This window comes from Centroberyx affinis, unplaced genomic scaffold, assembly GCF_046629955.1.
Source record: "Centroberyx affinis isolate AG114_WGS23_722 - 3 ecotype Tasmania unplaced genomic scaffold, CSIRO-AGI_Caff_v1 ptg002999l_1, whole genome shotgun sequence".
Classification (NCBI taxonomy): Eukaryota; Metazoa; Chordata; class Actinopteri; order Beryciformes; family Berycidae; genus Centroberyx; species Centroberyx affinis.
Window position 1 is genome coordinate 57,392 of NW_027281102.1, and position 25,823 is coordinate 83,214.

General features: G+C 40.1%; 1 protein-coding gene across 1 annotated transcript in view; it reads right to left on the reverse strand.

Moving 5' to 3' along the window:
- Positions 1-12,430, reverse strand: part of ccdc71 (coiled-coil domain containing 71) — a 39,837-nt gene extending 27,407 nt beyond the window's left edge. The window contains exon 1 of the mRNA XM_071537259.1: positions 12,377-12,430. The gene's annotated coding sequence lies outside the window, so the exon portion shown is untranslated. The remainder of the gene's footprint in view (positions 1-12,376) is intronic.
- Between the last annotated feature and the right edge of the window lie 13,393 nt (positions 12,431-25,823).

Genomic DNA, 25,823 nt, shown 5'->3' on the forward strand with positions numbered 1-25,823 from the left:
CTCCTATGTAATGGAACCTAGTTTACTCCTCCAGCAAGTAGGCGGAGCCTCAGTAACGACCTGCAACAGACGATTTCTAGTCCCTGTTGAGTCAGCAGCCAACTTGAGCTAATGCTTTCTAGAGATCGCGGGATTTCCCAAACTGAATAAATACCACACATATAAACACAAAACTGCCTTGCTAGCTCAATCTTGATGTAACTAAGATATCTGCTGAAAAAATATTTTTTCCATGGACAGATTTAGCTACTATCTCCGCGAACTTCACATGTATTTTTAAGCTAGTAGCGCCGTGTCACCGACTCACCGGCACAGCTGATGGAGGATGCAGAGCGTCTGGTAACATCAAGGCTGAACAGAGTTAGCGTAGCATTATATTTAAATATATTGTATGATAATATGGCGGAGTGATATTTAGTGATGAGCACGGCTAGGTGTGCTGTCATGCTGATTTGATCACGTTCTAAATGTCTAGTTGATCTATCAGATTGCTTGGTCGGAACTACCTGTTGTATAATAGTCCATAACAGTAATAGTCCGTGTGTTGTTATATAGATCTGTTGCACCTGTTTTCTTTCGGGAAAGTATAAAGTGGGATATACTGCATTATCTGAATACTACATTCATTTTCATTTGGATTTTATTTGTTCAAAAAAGCTCTGTCCAGTAACCTGGAGCACTTTTTTATTTTGAGATTTGTTTGAGTGAGAGTGAGAGAAGGTCCTGTAACCTGGTGCAGTTTTGGAGAAAATGTAAGTTATTAATAGTCAATGTTTTATTATGAACATACAATTGAATTTTAATTTTCCATTAAAGAAAAGTTACAAAAATGTTTGCGTGTGCTGTCAATTATAGTTCTTAGAAAGAAAATCGGAATCGGCCAAAATCGGAATCGGCAGGTCAGACTTTTAAAAAATCGGAAATCGGAATCGGCCAAGAAAATTGCAATCGGTGCATCTCTAATAATTTTTATGTATCCCATCCTGGATGTGAGCGATCAGAAACTATACCGTTCCACTTTTTAAATGCTAACATTAATGAATTTAGCCGATTTGTTTCCATATCTCCCGTTACTTCAGAATTCTTTCCAAAAGCATTGAAAGCAGCAACAAGCTAAACCAAACTTCCTCTTTATTCAGCATCACTCGTCCCTCGTGTTGTTCAGCAGCTTTTGCTCCTGAAGAGGAACGTGCTGCTGCTTTTATTTTATTTGGGTTTTAAACCAACAAGCACTTTGTGTGTCAAACAAGCCACATACACTTCGGCCAATCGCACTTCACTTTACATCTCAACTTCATTCCATTTCATACATCCATATATTTTGAAAAGTGTACATATCATACATATTTTTATTTTATTGTATTTAATTATTTTATCATACTCTGTCACTTTATATTTTCTATTACTTCTTATATATGTTCTATTACTTCTTACTGATGGTCACTTTACCATTTTGCACTATTTGTTTAATTTGTTTACTTGTTTACATTGTTGTGGTTAGCTCTAGGCTAAAGAATTTTATAGCTAGCCTGATCTGCTTCTCGCTGTTTTGTTGTGCTTATGATAATAAAGAACCTTGAACATATATAAAAAATATTAGGAGTTCAGATGTTAAGAAAAGATACAAAAACTACAAGAAAATGTATATAGCAATTTACTAGAGGCCAAAATAAAACATCAGTGCTGACAGACGAGAGCGGCGGTTGTCACAGCAGGGCAGGAGTCCTCCCACGGCCAAACGGCCAGTGGGAGTGTGTCCTAATGCCTCTTCTAACATTAACTATCCATACGCCAGTTTGGCCTGTCCTGTTTGAACTGGCCGTTGTGCCTTAAAAGAAAGTTGCAGATTTCCTCATTTAAAACTACATGCGACGCAACAAATAAACAATCTCAGGTTTCCCAGAGTCTCCGTCTTCACGCTGGACATCAACAGTAGCGCCAGATTTCTCCCACTCCCGCAAATATATGTGTAACGTTAACGTAAACATTAACAGCTAATTATTAATTAAACTGAGAAGGAGAGAGAGAGCCTATCGCTAACTGCTAAGCTATCGCTAACTGCTAAGCTATCGCTAACTGCTAAGCTAAGTAACTAGCAGATCTGAAAAGCGTGTGAACTGTGGGATTAGAGAGAAAGAAGGAGAGAGCTATGAGAGCTTGAGCAGAACTAGAGTCAGTTTAAATGTACAGCGGGTCATTAGCTGCTGTAATGAAGAATACAGCAAAATGAACCGGGCTGACAGCAGCAAAAACGCATCAGTAGCAGCAGCCTGCATGTGAGGCGTTTAGGGAACATCGGTAAATCGTAGCTACAGAAAATAACCTGGGTTACACTTACTAATAAAAATTAGAGGTAACATCATAACCGCTATTGTTTTTTACCGCAATATATAATAATACCGGATATTGTCCCGTCCCTAGTTTACACCTGTGTACCAAACTGATTCTGTAGCAGCTGTCACCTTCTTGTTGTCAACAAATACTGTAAAAACAAAAAAACATGGCTGCCATTAAACCAGTGGGCGTGGCCTGGAGCTGAAACTATATACTAGTTAGGAAGGGTTGTGGGACCAGGTAAAGGCTTTTTAAATTGTTCAATCATTTGCACTGAAAAAACACCAAACAACTCTCTGAAACTGGTTGGCTGAATGTAGCTGCTCTCTTCATGTTTCAGTGTTATGAGCTGTGACTGTCGAAATTATTAGTTCTTTTATCACCAATCCAAATTTTATTGCATTTGATTTTTATTTGTAGATTTGATATTATATAGATTTCTGTTACTATTTTGCGAGTTATTTTTGTTGCTGCATTATCTGTAACTTTATGTATATTTAATTGCTGCTGTCTTGGCCAGGTGTTAAATCTCAGTGAGACTTTACCTGGTTAAATAGAGGTAAAAAAAGAAGTGATCTGTGACATCTATCGCCCTCTGTCTCCGAGCTGCAGGAACTGCAACAGCAGCAGAAATGATCTCCTGCTGCATAAGACAGACTGGGAGAGTCTGCACAGAGTTTTGAAAGCCAGAAATCTCAGCAGCTGATGAGTCATTGGTATTGATCAACAATCCTATCAATCCCCACAGAAATATTATGATCCGTTTGTCCTACCGAGCAATAAAAACCTGAATTACTGCCCCTTTAAGCCCAGACTCTCTCTTCCAGTCCACTACAATTAAACACAGAAGGATCTAGAAAGGCGTGGCTGGTGTGAACACCGGAATTTTGCAACCCTAGTCAGCCATCTGAACAAACAACACTCTGTTGATTTGTAATCCACTTAACTTCCCTCCCATCAGTCTGAGCATATTTGTTGATCAGCTAAGCTAATGTTAGGTAAGGGGCTAGCTAGCTAGCTAACCCACTAAACCCAGGAAGCGAGCATAGTAAGCTGCTTTGTGTCAGGTTTGGTTCTTATTTAGCACATTTAGCTTCTCAGATATTTGTGGGAACAGAAAGTGAGAGGAAGGAGGGTCGTGCCTGGATAAAGACAGTTTACAGCTGTCACTTGTTTTCAGCTGTCTGTCTATCTGTCTGTCTCTCTGCCTGTCTGTCTCTATACAGTGAGTGTCTGTCTGGGAATTTTCAAAGTTGGAAACTTTCCATGGGAATTAACGGGAATTTATGGGAATTAACGGGAATTTATGGGAATAAACGGGAATAAACCAGGAATTTACTAAATTGAAGGTATGCTCTTAATAGGGAACTTAAATATAGTTGGGGAAAATATATTTTAGCATAATCCTGACTAAAACAACCAGATATCATGCAAGTACAGTTGAATATCTATGCTATTCCTCAATCACATGCACACATAGCACACTGCTTACTGCAGGGCTACAGAGGCCACGCCCCCTACATGCAACTCAACATTCATGTTTTTGTTCTTCAATGAAAGAATTGATTGTTCAATAAAATATTTAACACTTGATAAAGTTCTACTTACAAATAAATCTGTTTTAATTGTGTTATTTTGGATGGATGTCTGCTTATAACAAAACAAATATTTATGCTTGGATATGATATCATTAATTCCCATAAATTCCCATAATTCCCATGGAAAGTTTCCAATTTGGAATATTTCCAAAATTCCCCAGCTTAACTTCCCATGGAAATTTACCAGAAACTTTCCGGAAATTTACCGGAAATTTTCCACCCCTTTGCAACCCTATGGCTGACCAACATTAGCAAACAACTAAAGCCACAATATGATGGAAGTTCCTCCAACACCACAGCTACAGAATGTTTTAGTAGTAGGGACGGGACGATATATATCTAAATTCAATATATCACAATACAAAAATGTAACAATCCATATGTTGTGTCAGGAACATGAATGGTGATATCAGCTCCATGTTATTCTGCTGTCAGGAACATGAATGGTGATATCAGCTCCATGTTATTCTGCTGTCAGGAACATGAATGGTGATATCAGCTCCATGTTATTCTGCTGTCAGGAACATGAATGGTGATATCAGCTCCATGTTATTCTGCTGTCAGGAACATGAATGGTGATATCAGCTCCATGTTATTCTGCTGTCAGGAACATGAATGGTGATATCAGCTCCATGTTATTCTGCTGTCAGGAACATGAATGGTGATATCAGCTCCATGTTATTCTGCTGTCAGGAACATGAATGGTGATATCAGCTCCATGTTATTCTGCTGTAGTAATCACTAATGAGACTCTTGACCATCACAGTTTCACAAGCTCTCCATCCAAATTATATTATTGTCACTTTGTAACGACATTTTTAAATTGTTGTTTACATTCTAGCAGCCAATGGCATCGCTGGAAAGATTTGAGTCTCAGAAATAAACAGAATTCTGCACAGTCAGGCTTTGTCGTCACTGAACTTTTATTGATCACATCGTATCCTGGTTGGATTGAATCCTAAACCTCAGATTGCGTATAGAATCGTAGTGTTAGAGAAGCAGATCATCCCTTCACTATTATTATTACTCTTATTGATACATCAGATGGCCGACCACAGAAATCATTCCAGTGTGGTGTCAGAAGAGTTTACAAGGATTTCGTCCCGTAGCTAGGGTAGGCAACTTTGGAGAAATTAACAAGAATTTGAACGTACACAACAACAAAAAACTCCCTCACTGCTCCCTCCCTCCTGCAACTCCTCCCTCCCTCAAACTAGGCAAACTAACTAAATTCAAATCTTTTACCAAAAAACAACTCTACCAGTTTAATCTAGCTGTAACTAAAACATTCTCCAGCACAAATAATGGGTAAGACTTTACAATAAGGGTCACTAAGTTAAGGGTTAGTTAATGCTTAACAGGGGTTAGTTAATGCTTAATAAGGGTTAGTTAATGCTTAATAAAGGTTAGTTCATGCTTAATAAAGGTTAGTTCATGCTTAATAAGCATTAACTAACCCTTAATTAAAAGTTAACTAATAAAAGTCATTTACTAATGGTGTTCATGTTAACTAAGGTATTCATTTATACATTATTAAATAATGTATAAATTAATACCTTAGTTAACATGAACACCATTAGTAAATAATTACCAGACACATTAGTTAACTGTTAATTAAGGGTTAGTTAATGCTTATTAAAGTCGAGATGAAATGAAAAATGCATTTTTAACCTTTTTAGATCACATCCCCGGTCATATTGTGCACCTATTTAACAATATATGCAAAAAAAAATAAAAAAAATCTATTTCTTTGTATTCTTATATCAAAATCCAATCATGTTTTCTTCCTGTAAAACAAAATATGCCGTGTGCTTACGTAAGCATGAACCGACCGATTTCAACCAATAATATCATGACATCCACCCGTCAATCATTCTTCAGCCTGGTGTGTGTGGAGCCAACAGTCCTCTGTAGCTCCGTTTCTCTCTGTAGCTCCGCATCGCGCTGAACTCTAAGCCCCGCCCACTGTTTAGCGGTCCAATCAAATGCGAAGGATTTGATTTAAATCCCTCTTGTAACTGTACACCGCTCAAATATTCTGTTTCACTGGGAAATACGTCACAGGACAGAAGCTGAAGACGCTCTAACTTCCGTTTCAGTGGGACTTTAAGCATTAAGTAACCCTTAACTTAGTGACCCTTATTGTAAAGTGTTACCTAATAATGTTTGTCCGCATAGGTTAGTCAGTATGGTTACAGACACATGCGATACGGACGCTGGTCGAGCGAGGTTCACTCTGTATTAGAGAGAGAGAGCGGCGCCTGAGCAAACTTCATAAATTCCAAACCTTTTACACAAAACACAGCTCTGCTAGCTCAGTCTAGCTGTTACTGAAATATTCGCTGGCAAAAAAAACTATTTTTTAAACATATATTATCTCCCACAGTGTCAAAGCAACAGTTACAGTAGCGCCTAACAGCAGACTGAGCTGAATGTGGCTCCTTGCTGATGAACAGGAAAATAACTGGCTTCTTACAAAACGTTTATTCCAGTCCCAGGATTCAGTTTGGATTCTGGCTGTTTCACCTCATCTCTTCTGTGCATATGTTAGTTTTCTCTCTGCAGTTTGCAGGACCAGCAGGACTATTCTGTGCGTGTGTGATTTAGGGCTGCAACTAACGATTATTTTCATTGTCGATTAATCTGTGGATTATTTTCTCGATTAATCGATTAGTTGTTTGGTCTATAAAATGTCAGAAAATGGTGAAAAATGTGGATCAGTGTTTCCCAAAGCCCAAGATGATGTCCTCAAATGTCTTGTTTTGTCCACAACCCAAAGATATTCAGTTTACTGTCATAGAGGAGGAAAGAAACCAGGAAATATTCACATTTCATCATCAGAGAATCTGAGAATTTTGACTTATTTTTCTTAAAAAATTACTCAGACTGATTAATCAATTATCAAAATAGTTGGTGATTAATTTAATAGTTGACAACTAATCGATTAATCATTGCAGCTCTAGTGTGATTGACAGGCAAAGGCGGGATGCCACCTTGTGGAAGAGCTGTCCTGATTGGTTAAGATTCGGGTGCCCTGAGTTTTTGGAGTAGATACAGACCGGATTTTTTTTTTTTTTTCAGAGCATTTGATTTATTGATAACTGTCGGGATGTTAAGAGAATTTCAACAAATATAACCAAAATGCTTCTAAAATAAATTGCCTACACTAGCTGTAATGTGTTTTCCTGGCGGTGTGTCTTCACCTCGGTTTGACGCCAGGGAAAGAAAAAACACAATCATTTCAATTTCTGTGGATTGTTTTTCTAGCCCTGGCTTTTAAAACGGTAAAATGTTTTAAGAACATTTCACGAGGTTACAAAGAATACAAGTACAGAGTTTTTCCTGGCTCAGAATGGGCCTTTGGGGGGTGACTACGCATGGCAGTAAGCATGATCAGTCCATGTACTGTCGTGTTTACCATTGCCTTTACTGTCAGTCAGTAATGGCAATGGTTACCTTATTTGACAGAAATCTATGTATTTTCCTGTTATTTCTGACCATTTGATAAACAAAAATGTCTATTATGCTTGAGTAGCTAAGTGAAACCCCAATTAACAAAAAAAAAAAAAAATTTATTACAACATTGGAAGGGAGGGAGGGGAGTGAGTTTGAGGGAGAGGGGTGTGGGGTTCTGTGACGGTGCCCTAACGACAAATCACTGTAGTCCTATAATATTCCTATAATACTCCGATAGGGACTTAGAGTGTCTGTGGTACTCAATAGTGAGTTTATAGTGACCTTATCATGGTATTTTTGTCTTCTGTAGTATCACTACAATATTCCTATAGGGAATTATAGCTTTGTTGTGATATTTATTTCATCTAAAATGTATAGGAATACTATAGTTGTTTATCACAAGGGAACGCACAGAGTTATTTTTCCCCATTCCTTGGCTTTAGCAGGGCCTTTGATTCCACTATTGAATTATATTAAATATTATATGCTTTGACTGACTTATTTCTGATAGTAGGGCTTCAATCTCAGAGCTGGTAGACTTCTCCTTAGTCTTCCTGTCAGTTTTATGAATGAAGGTTCCCGACATATGGGCCGCACCCCTAACCTTATATGGCATTATTGGGGCGTCAATTATACAAATTCGCAATTCTCATGAACACGCATTCATTTACAGGTGGAATTCATCATGTTTACGCAGGTCATTTACGACGGTTTTCTGAAGATACGAACGTTTGGTGAATCTGACGTGGCACACTCGTACGAGTCCACCTCACGAAAAAAGTAAGAGAAATTTTCCAGACTTGCCCTTCCACACATGTAGCACACAACAGGAGATTGTCAGTGTCAGACGTGTTCTCACCTACTGGAAATACGCCGTTTGGTTTAGGAGGGGGGTGCAGGAGGCAGGACATGATGCAAAAAGTATGCTCCGGTTGTAATTCAGCGTTTTTAAGATTTTCACCAGAAATAAAACGGCTTTTATTTTACGAGAAATCACAGGAGGTCCTGTCTCCCAGCGCTAGCTTCACAACGGAGCGTTCAGGCCCAGTCAAAACAATGCAGGTTAGCTGGCTGCGTTTTATCCAGCGCCAGCGCTAACCCTAACTCTAACCCTGAATACTTGTCACATTTTGTATTTTTGGGGGGTAGGAAAATGGTCAAATTTACAGATACTGAATGTCAGCAAAAAAGATCAATATCGGCTTCAAAAACCCATATCAGGTGAACACTGACTTGTAGATCAACTGCGTTCCGTGATCCTCAACTAAACAATTCTTTTTTTTACCTGCTGTGTTCTTTGCCTTGTAAACATGAAGACTGAATGTCACTGCAGTCCACTGACAGCAAAATAACCAGCCTAGATTTCTAACCACTAATTAAGCATGTGCTGATATGAAAGTTTCATAGTAGCCTATATCTTAATGTAGATTCATAGATTATCGTGATACAATATTTTCCTGATAATTATGATCAAGATTTAAACCTTTATCGCCAGTCTGATTATTCAGCCTCCCAACAACTCACCTGTAATCGTCACAGTAAGGAAAATTAGGAGCGGTGTCATGATCGTTATTGTTTTTTAATAGTCATACCAGTTATTGTCCCATCCCTACCACTAATGGTTACGCTTATGTTTCTTCTCCCGCCATTTTGTATCTCCAGCTGACTTCAGCCAAACTTCAGCTGACTGGGAGGAACACAAAATGGCCGTCCTAAGATGGCTGCAGAAAACAGCTGCAACAACAGCTTTCACTATTTTACCAGTCAACTTGATTTTTCTATGTGTTGGATTGAACTGTTCAATTATAAGCTTGGTGCGAAAAAGAAAATATAAAATTTACACCATTTGCTGTTTTGGTTCGCAAGATTATTTACTGCAACATTAAACAGTTAGTTCTACGTTAGCTTGCAAAGGAACAGGAAGGGAACGAACCTGCAGTGCAAAATTCACCATTTTCACTTTTCTACAAGGAAACTAGGTTTTTAGAGGCGGACCACCTGATGATGGCTGGTACAGGACTCTAACTCTAACAAAATTTACCAGCATCTGGATTTCAGTAACTGTCAATCCTGACTGGGAAACTGAAAACCTAGTTCTTAGGAAGCCTGCCTAAATAGCCTACATCCATAATATTTAGGGGAGTGGTGTTGCATCTATTTGTTGGATTTCCACTCCAAATGTTGGCTTCTTCTTTACATTTGCATTAAACAGCAGTTTCACATAGCTAGACAGCTACAAAGCTAGCCTGCTAAGCCAAGCATGAATGTAGCACAGTGAAACATCAAGGACTGAATAAAATCAGCTGAGGCAACAAATTATGCTGTCACTACCCGATCTGAGTCACTACCCGCTCTGAGTCACTACCCGCTCTGAGTCACTGCCCGATCTGAGTCATTACCCGATCTGAGTCATTACCCGCTCTGAGTCACTGCCTGAACTGAGTCATTACCCGAACTGAGTCATTGCCCGATCTGAGTCATTACCCGCTCTGAGTCATTACCCGCTCTGAGTCATTACCCGCTCTGAGTCATTGCCCGCTCTGAGTCATTGCCCGCTCTGAGTCATTACCCGCTCTGAGTCATTACCCGCTCTGAGTCATTGCCCGCTCTGAGTCACTGCCCGCTCTGAGTCACTGCCCGAACTGAGTCACTGCCTGAACTGAGTCATTACCCGAACTGAGTCATTGCCCGATCTGAGTCATTACCCGCTCTGAGTCATTACCCGATCTGAGTCATTACCCGCTCTGAGTCACTGCCTGAACTGAGTCATTACCCGAACTGAGTCATTGCCCGATCTGAGTCATTACCCGCTCTGAGTCATTACCCGCTCTGAGTCATTGCCCGAACTGAGTCACTGCCCGATCTGTGTCATTACCCGAACTGAGTCATTACCCGCTCTGAGTCATTGCCCGCTCTGAGTCACTGCCCGATCTGAGTCACTAACCGATCTGAGTCATTACCCGAACTGAGTCATTGCCCGATCTGAGTCATTACCCGCTCTGAGTCATTACCCGATCTGAGTCATTACCCGCTCTGAGTCACTGCCTGAACTGAGTCATTACCCGAACTGAGTCATTGCCCGATCTGAGTCATTACCCGCTCTGAGTCATTACCCGCTCTGAGTCATTGCCCGAACTGAGTCACTGCCCGATCTGAGTCATTACCCGCTCTGAGTCACTGCCTGAACTGAGTCATTACCCGAACTGAGTCATTACCCGAACTGAGTCACTGCCCGCTCTGAGTCACTGCCCGATCTGAGTCGTGCATGTGTGCTGTCACTGCCCGAGTCAACCGTATGTGAGTCGCGCATGCGCCATTTTACAACATTTTACCACTGTTTTGTTATAGTTGCTGTAACGCCCTAATTTCCCTTCGGGGATTAATAAAGTACCTATCTTATCTCATGTTAAAATCTTCTTTAAATTTGGCTAGATTGCTTTAATGGCTAGACTCCAGCATCTGCTTATTCACATGAAACCTACTATACTTCGCTTTATAATCTACAATATGCAATGATTTGCTGACTTGCGAAATATGATCGACTTCTCATTTACTTTCAAGGCTCATACCCGAATACATAATGTTTTGACACCGTAGCAAAACATCAAATGTACATTTGGGACAGTCAATAATAGTATATGATTAGAAACGAAGTACTATCCAGTTAAGGAATTATATTTATCACCACTTTGGCTGATGTGATGTGAAACATGATGATTTGTTTGCTACATCAGTTAACTAGCCAACTCAGTAACATTAGCGATTAATATAAAATGGCCATGGCAACATAAAAGCTATAGCTGGCTAGTGAGTGTGCATCAACCTTAATGTTATTCAAGTGCGAGACGATATACATTTGTCTTTCCAATTGAAGTTACACATTAATCTGTGGTAGTGACAGAGCTAATGGCCGAAATTTAAGGGGGGTCTGTGCCATAAACCGTTTACGCGACTCACATACGGTTGACTTAAATCAGGCAGCGACAGCGCGCATGTGTGACGCAGATCAGGTAGTGACTCAGACCAGATGCATTTTTATAATTACTGTTGGCCATGTTTCTTTTGAAATTTTTTGAGATGTTGCAAAAAGTAAAATGCAAATTAAGTGCCTTTCTATCAGCTGGATTTACACAAATAACACGGCCTACTGAAAGTACAGCATAGCTAGGTCAGAAAACATCCATTTTTCAAATGGATGTGTGGAGTCCTTGCGCGATGTTATTTATTTAACAAATGCGTTTCCAACCCTATTTACCGAGTGATAATATTAGAAAAGAAAAATGTTTCTGCCTCAGAATAACGTAAAAACTGCATCATAATTTACAAAAACGTTTGAATAGAAACGCAGCAATTGAAATAATTTTGAAGTGAATGGAAAAGGAGAAAAACACTTTTGTAACAACCTCGAGCTTGCCCCCTTTCAACAACCACATTTCAAAATAACAAGCTGTTCAAAACGCCACACGGTAGCTTGATATACTAGCTGGATTAACGGGAACAAAGAAACCTAAAAAACGAATCATTCAATTTGAAAATTCCATATACAACCTTAACAAATACACATCAACCAATCAGGTGCAAGTTAAAAATCGTGCGCGAGCCTACGTCGTTCTGTAGCTCACGAGCGCCCCCCCAACGGTCGCGCCGTCTCAGTCTAATCTATGAACCATTACAATCCAACACCCTTCAGCTTTAAACACGCCAATAAACACCACGTAGAACCACATTTACAACTTCCAGTCCTTTTGTGAAAGACGTCGCCATTTTTCAGGCGGACTTGTGAACTGCCAGCTACTAGCTTTGCTCGCCAAACACTCTCCAAGCAATCTCTCCTCTGTCTGAACAGCACTAGTTGTTGAGGTAACGTTAGCTCAGCTCCGCCAGCCGGCCTGGCTCTCGGTTCTCACACATTAACCGACATATTTGTTAACGGAGAAACATGAAGGGTGCCGATACAAAGGAAAGTGTTAAATAAAAACCGTAGTTACCTTTTAATGGTGCTGTGTCGGCATCCTCCGGTCGCCGCTGTGCCGACGCTCCACGGTAAAATGGCTGCAACAACAGCGGAGCGGATGACAGACCGAGGAGGAGAGGCGGAGGCTGCCGGGGAGAGAGGAGAGGGGGGCGGGAACTGTTCAGCCTGCCGGGGGGGCGCGCGGGGGCACGAGGGAAGGAAATTGAGAAAACTGAGAAAATGCACAGCCAAATAATATTCATAGGGAATATTCAAATGAAATAAAAAAAACTTCCTGTGATCTTTGACAGGGCAACAGTAATTTGCAGATGTGAATAAACCAAAAATCTGAGAACCCAGAGTAACCCGTGACGTCACACATGGGCGGAGCATATGCCATTTTTTGAGGTTGTGGCTACAAAAATGATCTGGTGACCCAAAAACATTGTTATTAATATTATTCATAGTAGTAGTTGTTGTTGTTGTAGTAGTAGCTAATAGTAATAGTAGTAGTAGTAGCAGCCTAATATAACAGTGGAACTTAAATATTGCATTTTAGTTGGTTGAATGTGTCCAAGCGAGTTAAATTAAAGCCGCTAAGTGTAGAATATTGACCTTGATATATAATTCTCAAATTAATTTTTATTTAATTATTTTTTTATAGTAAAATGGTTGTAGAAAAATTAGACCATCATGAAAATGCATTGCGCTCTATGTGTTTACTGTGTCTCCGACCAGTACGATTTGGCAGAAATATGCAGAACTGCCTCACTCTGTAGCATGGAAATATTATATTGTATTATGTGATAGACGAACAAATACACAGATAATCCAGATGCTGTCCAGATAACATCATCATTAAGAACAGATCCACAGTACTATACGCTAGCATAGCTGTCTTTTAGAATCAGGCTCCTTTTGAGCCAGCTAGCCAAGTTAGTTAGCTTGCCAGCTATTAGCCATTCCTAACGCTGGCTCAAGTTCCCACTGATGCAGTAAATAATTGCTCTGGGAATTTTCACAGAGATACGCGAAAGGAGAGTTGTCAATCAAAGATTTAGATATATTTAAAGTAAACATGTAGTACAAGTAAGTAACATGATGTGAGCAAAATTGGTTGCTAGTTTTGTTAAAACAGGCTATAGAAATTGTCCATATTAGCCTTAACTCTATAAGTGTATGTCAACATCAAACTGCCAGTCAAGGTGGATAAATGATAGTCCAGCCTTCTCAGATTGAACCTAGAACCACAGAACTTGAATGGATAGTGTCGTAGATTCGTTGTTCCCCAAAGTGACAAAAACAACTTCCTCAGACACGTGAATCAGCCTTTAAAGATCTTTATTAAAGTAACAAAGACCTGAGTTGTTCTGTAGAAGAACTGAACTCATGGTCGAAGCACAATACTTTTATACAGTTTCAGTTTGTTTTCAAATCTGAGGTTGCTGTGACTGAACTGACCCCAGTACATGTAGCTAACCTAAACTGTATGGAGAATACACTGAAGTCTACTAGATACGCTGTTAGTTAAGATGCTATGTAACAAGTAGTTTAATTTTAACAAAGGGCATAAATGAGGGCTTATTACGCTGCCAAGTTAGCGCATGGGTAGTTACAACTAGATTGAGCTAGCAAAGCAGTTTTTTGCGCATCAGGTTTGGAATTCATTGTTTGCCCAATGCTAACGACACAGTGCTCACTCACCTTTTATTCAGTAGCCTGATCGCTCACAAAATGTTTGTATCCCAATTTTACAACTGCAGTTGCTAATCTATGTGTAAAATATATATTTTTTGGCAATGTTTTTGTTACAACTAGACTGAGCTAACAAAGCAGTTTTGTCTAATAGATGTGGATTTTGGGCAGCTAACGAAACATTTTGGCTAACAGGCCAGTCCTGCGGAGTGCCAGCAGATGGTATTGCCTGGAGCTGTTTGATTCCAGAAGTTTTGAATCAACTCTGATTACAATTCCAAGTATTGGGAATCAATAGATCGATTCCAAGAGTCAATTCCAGACAAAATAACGACACACTGATGTGTGTGGTGTAGAATTAGGCAGCGACAGCGTCTAACACCTGGTCTAATCTCTCCCTCTCCCACTGTCTCCCTCTGATGCTGGGCGAACTTGTACACTTATCAGAATCGCCAGAGAGGAATTCAACTCTGGGATTCACTCGTATGTGTGTGCAGGGAAACTACATTTTCTTTACTGTGTGGAATCAACTCCACAGCATTGGAGTTGTTTCTCCAATCCCAAATGCCTGGAATCGAAGAATCGATTCTTTTGGAATCGACTCCCAGCAGCTAGCTCCACATCCTCATCCTCTGCCTCATCTACCTCCACAACCTCATCGAAGAAAAACCCTTTTCAGACGGGATTAGCATTACCAGGGGAGGTCAGGTGATTCATTGGTAATTTTTACGTCAGGAATTTTATCGCTTCCAGAACAAACATGTCAGTGTTTTCTCCGATACCTCCTTAAAAATTCTTTCTTATTTATCTCAGCTTTACAGTGTGAGTACATTTTGTTGCATCTGCCTTGGGACTGTAATCTTCTCTATTCTCTTTCAGAGTTCAGCTGGGGTCAAAGAGCCGCCAGAGAAAAGTCACACTTATCAACGTTCATCATTTTATGCGCTCTACATTTGTTAGTGATAGCAGATAGCTTTCCAAATTCCGTCATTTTCTGTCATGCTCTGTCAAAGACATAAATCACATATTCAAAATGTTTTTAAAATCTTAATCTTGACAGAAAAATGAATGGCCCCCCTGTATGTATCCCTACAAAATATTACATTTTAATGGAGCCTGTCAGACAAAATGCCATTTCCCTTAATTTCATAGCTCATGCTGTGCAAGAATATAAATGTCTTTTTATTCTCTATGTTCATTCTCATCAAATGGCTATTTATTGATGTAATGTAATGAGCCGGGCTGCTGTCATTTTAGAAGAATAACTTCCAGGTGAGTAAATCCATGATGGGATGATGACATCGTTCCCCCTTAAGATGAATAGGGGAAGAACAACAAGTCAACAAGTCAGCCATGAAAAAAGAAAAGGCTTTATTAAGGCTCGCTCAGCAGAACAGAAATAAGACTACAGCATCTAACATAATAAACATTCATAATAATACAAATGTACAAATAAGTAACAATACTGTGGGCTTGGAAAGATCATTGAACTGTAGCGGCGGATAAGAACATCATCATCTTGAGGCCAAAACAACTGGTCAGTGTTCACATTAGCATCCACTCTTTTGTTAGCTCTGCACACAGCAGTTTGAGAAATTAAACTGATCAACCTTTGTACCATTTACAAAATCCAGATATGTTAGCAAGACTCTGTCGTCGGCTGTCATTGTGACCACAGACTCTAAACAGAGTTATCAGTTAGCAGTGAGTTTCTTCCTCTATTGTCTTCTGAAGGGTTTTGAAGCCTGGAGCTTGTGTTTATGGTCGCCGCCATGTTGACATTATTTGGAGCCGGAGCAGCCAAAGAGAGGCAAAGGGCGGAGCCAAGGTGGAGGGGGCGGAGTTTGGTCGTCCAGCCGCAGCACCGCCTGCTTTGGTCCGTGATCGACGAGCTGTCAATCACTAGGAAAACAACCCTGTATTTTATCTGTTATATCTGTTAATGACACAATTATTTTGAAAATCTCCATAAGGACACACATTAGAAGAAGTGAAATTAGCTACTCGACCAAAACCTCTTGTGGAAAAAATGTATCGACTTGTACAGTGGCCCCAAAATTTATCGACTCCAAACCGCCAACATGGAGTTGGGCGGTTTGGAGTCTTTTTGGAGCCGGACTCTAGCGGACGTTAGAGGAACTGCAGCTGCTGCACTTCAGGATCAGCTTCAAAATTCACCTGAGGTTTTGGTCGCTTGGTTGTGGCGGACTACCGAGGATATTGTGGATAAAGGCTTTATTAAAGCCAGAGCTTTGCTTACTAGCACACCAGGTAGTTAACATAACTAGCTCCTGATAACTGACGCTGTGAAGTACTCTAGATCTAGATGGCTTAACTTAAAGCCGTTTCACACCGGTGTGATACGAAAATGTGGCACGAATTTTCCGCATGTAAAGCATGCACGAAATTTTTGCATTCTTGTGTTCCAATTTCACACCAAACGAAAAAAAGTCACGGCTTATTATCTGACAGAAAATGGACCTAGAAAGTAGCAGCGACGACGATGTTGTTTTCATTTTTTTAAACAAGAAAAAGAGGAGAAAGTTTTGGGTCCATCCCATTTTGGAAAGGTGGGCGGAACATGGAGAGTTCCATAGGCTCATCCAAGAGCTGCACCTGTATCATCCACACTTCAGACAATATTTCAGGATGTCGGTAGCACAGTTTGAAGCCCTTGTGGAGATACTGGGTCCTCACCTCAGGAGGACACGAACCAACTATCGTGAGCCAATCGATCCTGAGCAACGGCTTGCGGTATGTTTGAGATAAGTCATTTACATATGCTGTCTGTGAAGCGCTACCATACTCTCAATTTGGCAGGAGATACTTTCATCTGCGGATATAGCATCCATATAGCTGCCTAGCCTGTGCGTAAAGGCGCACGACGGTGTGGTCACAGGCTATATGGACGAATGATGACTAGTTTGTTAGAAGTGCATAAAGCGAAGATATAATCTATTAATCACTGGCATAGCATATAGCCAAATAGCCTCTTGAGAACTATATAAAAGGATATACCAGACTTGAGACTTGGACTTGAGTCGCGAAAATCAGGACTTGTGACTTGACTTGGACTCCTCTGCTGTGAGACTCTAGCCTACTTCTTGCGACTTGACTGCTTCAAGACTTGGCTTGACTCGAGACTTGAAAGCAAAGACTTTAGATCAGATTTAAACTGGTAAAACCCCACAGCAATTGCTTATTCAAAACATGCAGCTTTTAAATGCCTCCCTTTATTGATTAGGCTATTCTGCCTTTAGCTTTTGTTTTGGAGTAACCTTGAGGCTGGGCTGCCAAACTGGTATAGCTGGTAGCCTATGCCTAATGATGAGCCAACCCATAACGCGGGTGACTGATAAGGAATGAAACTAACTTTGGTATAGGCCTAAATGTTTCCATATCGGCCTAAATGTTGTCTAACCAGCCTTGAAGCATAAACACACCGCCAAGCCTACAGCCGCTCTCCAGCTGCGCCGGGATGAAAGCGGCGAACAACTCAGAGAAATTAGAGAAATTGTGTGGATGAGTTCAGAAAAAAAAATATATATATATATATCTATATGAATAGAGTTAAGCTGTCCAAGTAGTCCATTTGCCCAACAATGTCTAACAGGAAACAATTGCAATATTTGTGTGAAGATTGTAGAAAGAGATTGTGTGGCTGAGTTCAAAAAATAAATAAAAATAATAAATGGGCCTATATGAATTGAGTTAAATAAAACGAGTAGCTTACATATATTCATATGACCACAGCGGCCCACAGCATACAAATTCATTTTTTATATGCCAATTCCTGGTCTTCGTTATCGATAGAGATGTTTTTCGTTTTTATAAATAATAAAGATTATTACTGATGCCTTTTCGTCTGTATATTGTACCTGCAATTATGAGAAAACCTCCACCCAGTTACACTACAATGATCAGACAGAAAGTCAATTTACTCAACACGTTCCATTAAGTTAGTTTGGTTAAACAATGTGAGTGAAGTAGGCCTAATTTTGTATTATGTTTATCTCTTCTCTTAACAAAGAAAACCCACTTTGAAACCTCTTCCACTCCAGATTCCTGGACCGGGTCCTGGAGACCATCCTACTCTAAATTAGCCTACTACCAAAAAGTAAAGTGCTGTGGTGGCCTTTTTCCCCCCTATTTCTAAAATACAGGAACTTAACAAGCTGCCCAAGTATAGCCTATTTTGTCCAAACAATGTCCGATAGCCAATAATTGCAATATTTGCATTACAAATTAAATCAAACTGCAAGGGACAGTTTCATAGTTTACATTTAAAATCTTCACATGGAATGAGTTTAATATTTCACTGATTTTTGTAAGTCATTCCATTAACAGTAAATGTGAATAGAACCTAAAACCAGTTTCACCAAGCTCAGTGAAACTGGTACAAAAGGTGTATTTAAATTTAAGTAGTTGTATGATGTACTTACTTTACTAGGCTAATTACTGTAATTAAAGGTTATTAATGAAGAAAAATAATAAGGTAATTTGACTCCTTGTGAGCCAAATACACACATATCATTCCTCTCAAAATCCTCTTAACAGACTGCATGTATGAAATAATGGAAAAAAGATAATCAGTGTAACTTAATTATTAAATTTGTTTATTCTGCAGGTTCCTCCGCACCGGGGACTCTTTTGTAACGAATAGTGGCTGGAATGGCTGGAATAGTTAAAGAAACCTGTCGACTGATCTGGGAGCAGCTCAAGGGCCAAAACATGCCGGTGCCCACGGAGGAGACCTGGAGAAACACGGCGCAGTGAGTCAGAGAAAGATGGAACTTCCCCAATTGTCTGGGAGCACTGGATGGCAAACATGTTGTCATTCAAAAACCGGCTGATTCAGGCTCCACCTACAGGAGTTACAAGGGGACGTTCTCGATCGTGCTCCTTGCCCTCGTGGATGCTGACTACAGATTTCTGGCCGTGGATATCGGGGCCTACGGCAGCAACAGCGACGGCGGCATTTTTGGCAAATCTGCTCTCGGTAGGTAGCTCTTGAAGCAGGTGCCCTGAATGTGCCGCCCCCTGCTCCACTTGAGTCTGCACCAGAGCTCGGAGACCTCCCTTTTGCCATCGTGGCAGACGATGTCTTCCCCCTGAAGACCTACATCATGAAGCCATATGCGGGCGAACTCCTCCCCGAGGATAAGCGGATCTTCAATTACCGTCTATCTCGAGCGCGCCGCATATCTGAGAATGCTTTTGGCATCCTGAGTCAGAGTTGGAGGGTCTACCAGCGGAGGATGCAGCTCAAGCCCAGCACAATGGATCAGGTCATCAAAGCCACCTGCGTGTTATGCAGTTACCTGCGCCCAAGTGATGGAGACCACCAGGATGAAGGGGATGTCACGGGCGATGATGATGATGCTGATAATGACCCCGAGCCCATCCTGCGTAACCTCAGGCCTCTGCAGGGAAACCGCGGTTCACTTGAGGCCGTGCGTGTCCGGGAAACCCTCCGCCAGGTTTCTGCCTCGCCTGCTGGCAGCGTCCCCTGGCAATACTCCCGTGTCCATCGCGTGTCTTCGGTTAGAGGAGCACTAACTGATGTTGTGATATGCAACTGACACACTGTGTGTTTACTGATTCATGTTGTCTACCTATTTATCAACCGATCATTTATTTGTTTGTTTATTCCATGTGTTTACATACATTTTCATTATTTACTATGGATGAGCAGTTTTCAGATTGTAATCTTGAACAATAAACTACTGTTGTTGCAAAACCTAACATTTTCAAAGCATATTGTCATGTTGAGCAAGCATATAGCTATAGAAGCTATAGATACATTTCCTCATAGCCTTTAGTAGGTTGGAGTTTATAAAATGGGACAATGAAGTAGATTTTCATGTTTCAGCTAGGGAAAGAGTTAAAAATCCAAACCAGATCCATCCATATGTCACTCTCCCACACAAAGCAATATCCCTACAAGTAAAACTTCCATAAATGATTCCCATGTGCCCACTACAGGTTTACCCATACTGAACAGGAAATTACTGGGGTTATAGTCAGCTAATCTTAATACACCTTAAATACTAAATAAAACACATACAAGGAATCCATATGAAATCGTTTAATAACAATAATACAATAAATAATAAAAATACAACAAATAATAAAGGATAGCCTAATTTACATATTGAAGCTGAAAGAAACATTCAGGATATCTTTCACAGAATCTCCATCAAAAAAATAATTTGGGGCCACTCTACAACTTATCTTAGTAATACTGCCACTAATAAGAGGTGCCAACTTATTGAAATGATTGTGGGTGCTGTTAGGAACACAACCAATCTCATGTTCTAAAACATGTTTATGTGATTAGGATCGGAGTATAACACATATTTACTGCAATATGAGCATAATGCCATTAACATAATCAGAGGTGTTTATTTATGGTCTTAATCACATTATAATCGTATTATGGGCGTGCATGTAAACGTAGCCAATGTCTTTTTGTTTTGGCTAATCCTACGTATATATAGGCTACAATATATATATTGGAGGCAGGGAGGATATTTGGGGTGGTCAAATATCAAATATATTAATAACAATAGCAATAAGAATAATAGTAAATGATCATCACAGCAGGACATCTACATTTTGTTTTTACATTTTTGACCAGCTTGCTTTTGCTGTCCTGGCTAGCTAGCTTCACTGCAAGTATATTTCAGTTTCATCACTCACCATCATCCCCGTAGCCAAGCTCCCAAACGTTGTCTTTCACCTCTGTGTTGAGGTAGTCATCCCTCTTTTTTATCAAATAAAATAGGGTGCTGGGACACCAGAACGATTAGACTTTCGCTCATTTTATCAGATTGTGTCTCGTCTCAGCCTGGGAGTCGGGATGATGTTTGAAAATTTGACATCACATAAAGCAAACGATTTCATTGGTCAAGCGTGTATTTTCACAGATGGAATTCCGCAGATGACAAAGCGGTTCCGGATTTTTTTCTTGCCGCACAAAAGTTCCGCCCTGGTGTGCAAGCGTCCATTATAACCCACAAAATCATCTTTTATAAATTTCCGTGCAAATAATCCGCACGGAAATTCGCACTTGGTGTGAAACGTCTTTTACTTTGCCAGAAGTTCATCTGTCTTCAGCTGTAAGGTTTCATTAGTGATGATCAGCGACTGTGTAAATGATCAAGCTGTTGCCTTTGATAATATTTGTTAGCTACCACTACTCACTGGATATTTCATATGGGAGCCGGAGTGGGACATTTCCCTGAGGAAGTTGCGGTGCAAGCATACACAGACTTTGTGTCCAAAGCCACGCTCTTCTTCAGGATATTATGGGAATTCACTGATCTTTAAAAAGTGTTTTCTATTATCTGGAGCTACGGACAGCTTGAGCGCCGACATGACAGCAATTCTACAATTTTTTCTCGGATCTTTAGAAGCTATAACTGTGGCAAATACCCAGGTATGTTCATTTCTCAGCAATCGATTTTACAATGGTTCTCTATGGGGAAACTGGCTTTAGTGCACCATTAGCTAGCTAACTATACTGAAAAGCCCACATCCTCTTCAGGCGGCCATGCTGCTCCGTGGCCACATGTTTCATAATCACTGACTCATCCAATTATATCTCATCCCTATATAACCAACACTACCCGCAAAATACACCTTGCCAAACAGTCAATTATACAGTCATTCACCACAGCCGCTCAAACAAGACTTTCTTTTATTTTGATTATAAAGCACTTTGGAACTGTGTTTCGAAAAGTGCTAAAGCTTATTATTATTTTTATATATTATTCTGAGCCCCAATACAGAGTCCAAGTAGCTCTGGTAACATATATTCATATTCCTCACTATAGTACTGAATGCACATATTGCACAAGGTTCTGTGTTATAGAATGCATGAATGAGTTCTCTTTCCTCTAATCCATGCTGCTGTGACCTCAAATGTGCGGTTATTGTGCTGTGTGTGTGTGTGTGTGTGTGTGTGTGTGTGTGTGTGTCTGTGATAAATATATGATCAATCACATTGCATCATGTCAGACCGGACCAGATTCCATTTATCAGCAAACCGTCACATCGGTCAAAGCGTTTGACGGAGTCCGCTAACGGACTCATCAGCCAATGAAATTTGTTCAGACTGCTTCAAAAGGTGTGAAGCCCCGCCCACAACAACACAGCCTGGTGGTTTCAACTCAGACTGTCTGTGAATGTAATGGATGATCTACAACTTTACTGACAATAACAGTAAAATCTGTTCCAGTGTGATTCGTTTTCCCCCATTTCCTGTGTTTCCTTCCTGTTCTTCATCACTGCAGATGGTTTTCCAGCTTTTATCACATTAACAGATATTTGATATTTTTCCTTTGTCTCAGTTATTTTCAACAAACTGTCTAAATATTAGAGTTCCTCCCAGTAAAGAAGAGAACAGCAGTTTAATCTAGCTTTAATTTCTGTTTCATGTTACAGACTGCAGCTGGCTTTTGTGCAGAGAACGATCGCTATTGGTTGGAAAAGGCGGAAATCAGACACGCAGAGACCCGGAAGCGATATTTTTCCTCTTCTTGTTTCCAAGCAGAAACCAGTCAGTTATGAGGCAGCAGGTAAAAACTGCCAGAATTAACAAATAATGCTGGAATTGTCTTCAGAGCTGTGGCGGTCCGGTCTGTTCATTCTGTCAGATCACAAACACTCAAACATCATCATCATAATAATACATTTTATTTGTATAGCGTCTTTACACAGCAAACGAGATACACAAAAAAACACATGAATGACAATATCGATTAATAAGAAAGTGAATAAAACATGTAAATATTAAAAATGTATGGCAAATAAAACAATGGAGAGAGGCGAGGGAGAAAGAAGAAAGAAAAACAAAATTAAAAGACCAGGAGAAAAAGTTTTAAATGAGGAGAGATCCAGTGTGTGTGTGTGTGTGTGTGTGTGTGTGTGTATGGAGATCTGGGACGAGAGCGGAGCCAATGAGACGCCTGCAGGCTGACTGACAGGGGGTTCATGGGAAAATGACCAGGTGTGTATGTGTCTGTGTGTATGTGTGTGTGTGTGTGTGTGTGTGTGTTGGTGGCAGCAGTATACGCTTGGTTTTGTAAAGGTCAAAGGTGTGACGGAAAAGGAATGTTATTTAATGACAAACAGGACAGGAGGTAAACTCATTTCAGATCAGATAAGTTCAGATCAGATCAGATCAGATCAGTTCAGATCAGTTCAGATCAGATCAGATCAGATCAGTTCAGGTCAGGTCAGGTCAGGTCAGATCAGCTCAGTTCAGTCAGTTCAGATCAGTTCAGTTCAGTTCAGTTCAGTTCAGATCAGTTCAGTCAGTTCAGATCAGATCAGTTCAGTTCAGTTCAGTTCAGATCAGATCAGTTCAGTTCAGTTCAGTTCAGTTCAGTTCAGATCAGTTCAGATCAGTTCAGTTCAGTTCAGTTCAGTCAGTTCAGATCAGATCAGTTCAGATCCGTTCAGTTAAGATCAGTTCAGATCAGATCAGATCAGATCAGTTCAGTTCAGTTCAGATCAGATCTGTTCAGTCCATTTAGATCAGTTCAGATCAGTGCAGATCACTTCAGTTCAGTTCAGATCAGATCAGATCAGATCAGTTCAGTTCAGTTCAGTTCAGTCAGTTTAGATCAGTTCAAATAAGTTCAGTTCGGTTCAGTACAGTTCAGATCAGTTCAGTTCAGATCAGTTCAGTTCAGTTCAGTTCAGTTCAGTTCAGATCAGTTCAGTTCAGTTCAGTTCAGATCAGATCAGTTCAGATCAGATCAGTTCAGTTCAGTTCAGTTCAGTTCAGTTCAGATCAGATCAGATCAGATCAGTTCAGTTCAGTTCAGTTTAGATCAGATCAGTTCAGTTCAGTTCAGATAAGTTCAGTTCAGTTCAGTTCAGTTCAGATCAGTTCAGATCAGATCAGTTCAGATCAGATCAGATCAGATCAGTTCAGTTCAGTTCAGATCGGTTCAGTTCAGATCAGTTCAGATCAGTTCAGTTCAGATCAGATCAGTTCAGTTCAGTTCATATCAGATCAGTTCAGTTCAGATCAGTTCAGTTCAGTTCAGTTCAGATCAGATCAGATCAGTTCAGTTCAGTTCAGATCAGTTCAGATCAGTTCAGTTCAGTTCAGATCAGTTCAGTCAGATCAGTTCAGTTCAGATCAGATCAGTTCAGTCAGTTCAGATCAGATCAGATCAGTTCAGTTCAGATCAGATCAGATCAGATCAGTTCAGTTCAGTTCAGATCAGATCAGTTCAGTTCAGTTCAGATCAGATCAGATCAGATCAGATCAGATCAGTTCAGCTCAGTTTGGATAATTAGCCACGCCCCCTCTCACTACACTGCAGTGTCAGTGGAGTTTGGATCTGAAGCTGATGATTCACAGCCAAAGTTTTAGGGCAATTTGGGGCCATATGATTAATATTTTCTCACTGAAAATCTATCAGCTTGAAATCGAGCCATGCCTTGCTGTCAAGGATTCAACATCAACCAATCAGAGACAAGAAAATATGTCAGGTGACCTGAACTGAACTGAATAAAACACAACAGGAAATAATAGCTGTGATTTTTTTTAATAGAATGTTTAATCTAGCAGCCAGCTGGCTGCTGGATGCCAGAGCCAAACATCTAATATTTTTTAATAATAGTTATGAAACTGCTGTGGATAATCTTGATAAAATTATTAAATTATTACATTTTCAGTAGAAAAGAGAAGGCCATGATGACAGTGATGCAGCAGTTTATTTCATCCATTTTCAGTCCTCCAACTGTCAGATTTGCCAGTTGCCCATTGCCCTCTTTGCCCATTGCCCAATCGCTCATGCTCATTGCCCATTGCCGGCAGATTTTGCCACAGATTTGCCCTAAAACTTTGCCTGTGTATCATCAGCTAAAGAGCCGAACGATCTGATCTGAGACAAATCAAGAAAAGTCATTTTGTGTCATGAAGATCCAGTGATGTTCTGTTTCACTGAGGAAACGTTACTTTTTATTTTTGGGTTGTGATGTGACATGTGGATGTGAACTGACAAACTAAATGTTTCACAGAATGAAACAGTTTTCCTCACAGTGCAACATCCCATTAGATTCAGAACTGTGTTTACATGGAAATGATCTGCGTTATGGATGAGATGTGAAACTTGTGAAACTTTATAAACTTTATAAACTCAGACAGACACATTGGTATTTACAATCTGAATATAAAAAGAAAAGTTTTGAAAATGCACTTTCATTAACAAATGTTTGTGAAAAAACATTAATCAATAATATTATATAATCAATAATCAATTGGTAACGTGTAATTGTCATGAAATAATCACAGGAGTATTTGACTAGCATAAAGGAACGCCAACAAAGCAGATTCTGACAATATATAAAAACAAGTCTCTCAAAGATGCGACCAGAGTTACACTGAGCTTTAATAGGATAAAGGATGGGATTAGTACATTTTTACACCAGTAGTTTTACTTCTACTTAAGTAAAATATCAGCAAAGTAACAATAATTCTACTGCAGTAGAACTCTGTCCACCGCTGACTGTGAGCGGATTCCCATGTGAGTCACATGATCAGACTGAACTGAAGGACAGGACACAGAAACCTGTTTCGGTGTTTTGTGGTTTCTTGACAAGGAAAATCCTTTCAGTGTCTTCTGGAATGTAAATGGATCGGTCCGGCAGGATATGTGTATGTGTGTGTGTGTGTGTGTGTGTGTGTGTGTGTGTGTGTGTGTGTGTGTGTGTGTGTGTGTGTGCTCTGCAGGACGACAGGATGCTTTACTCACACGACGCAA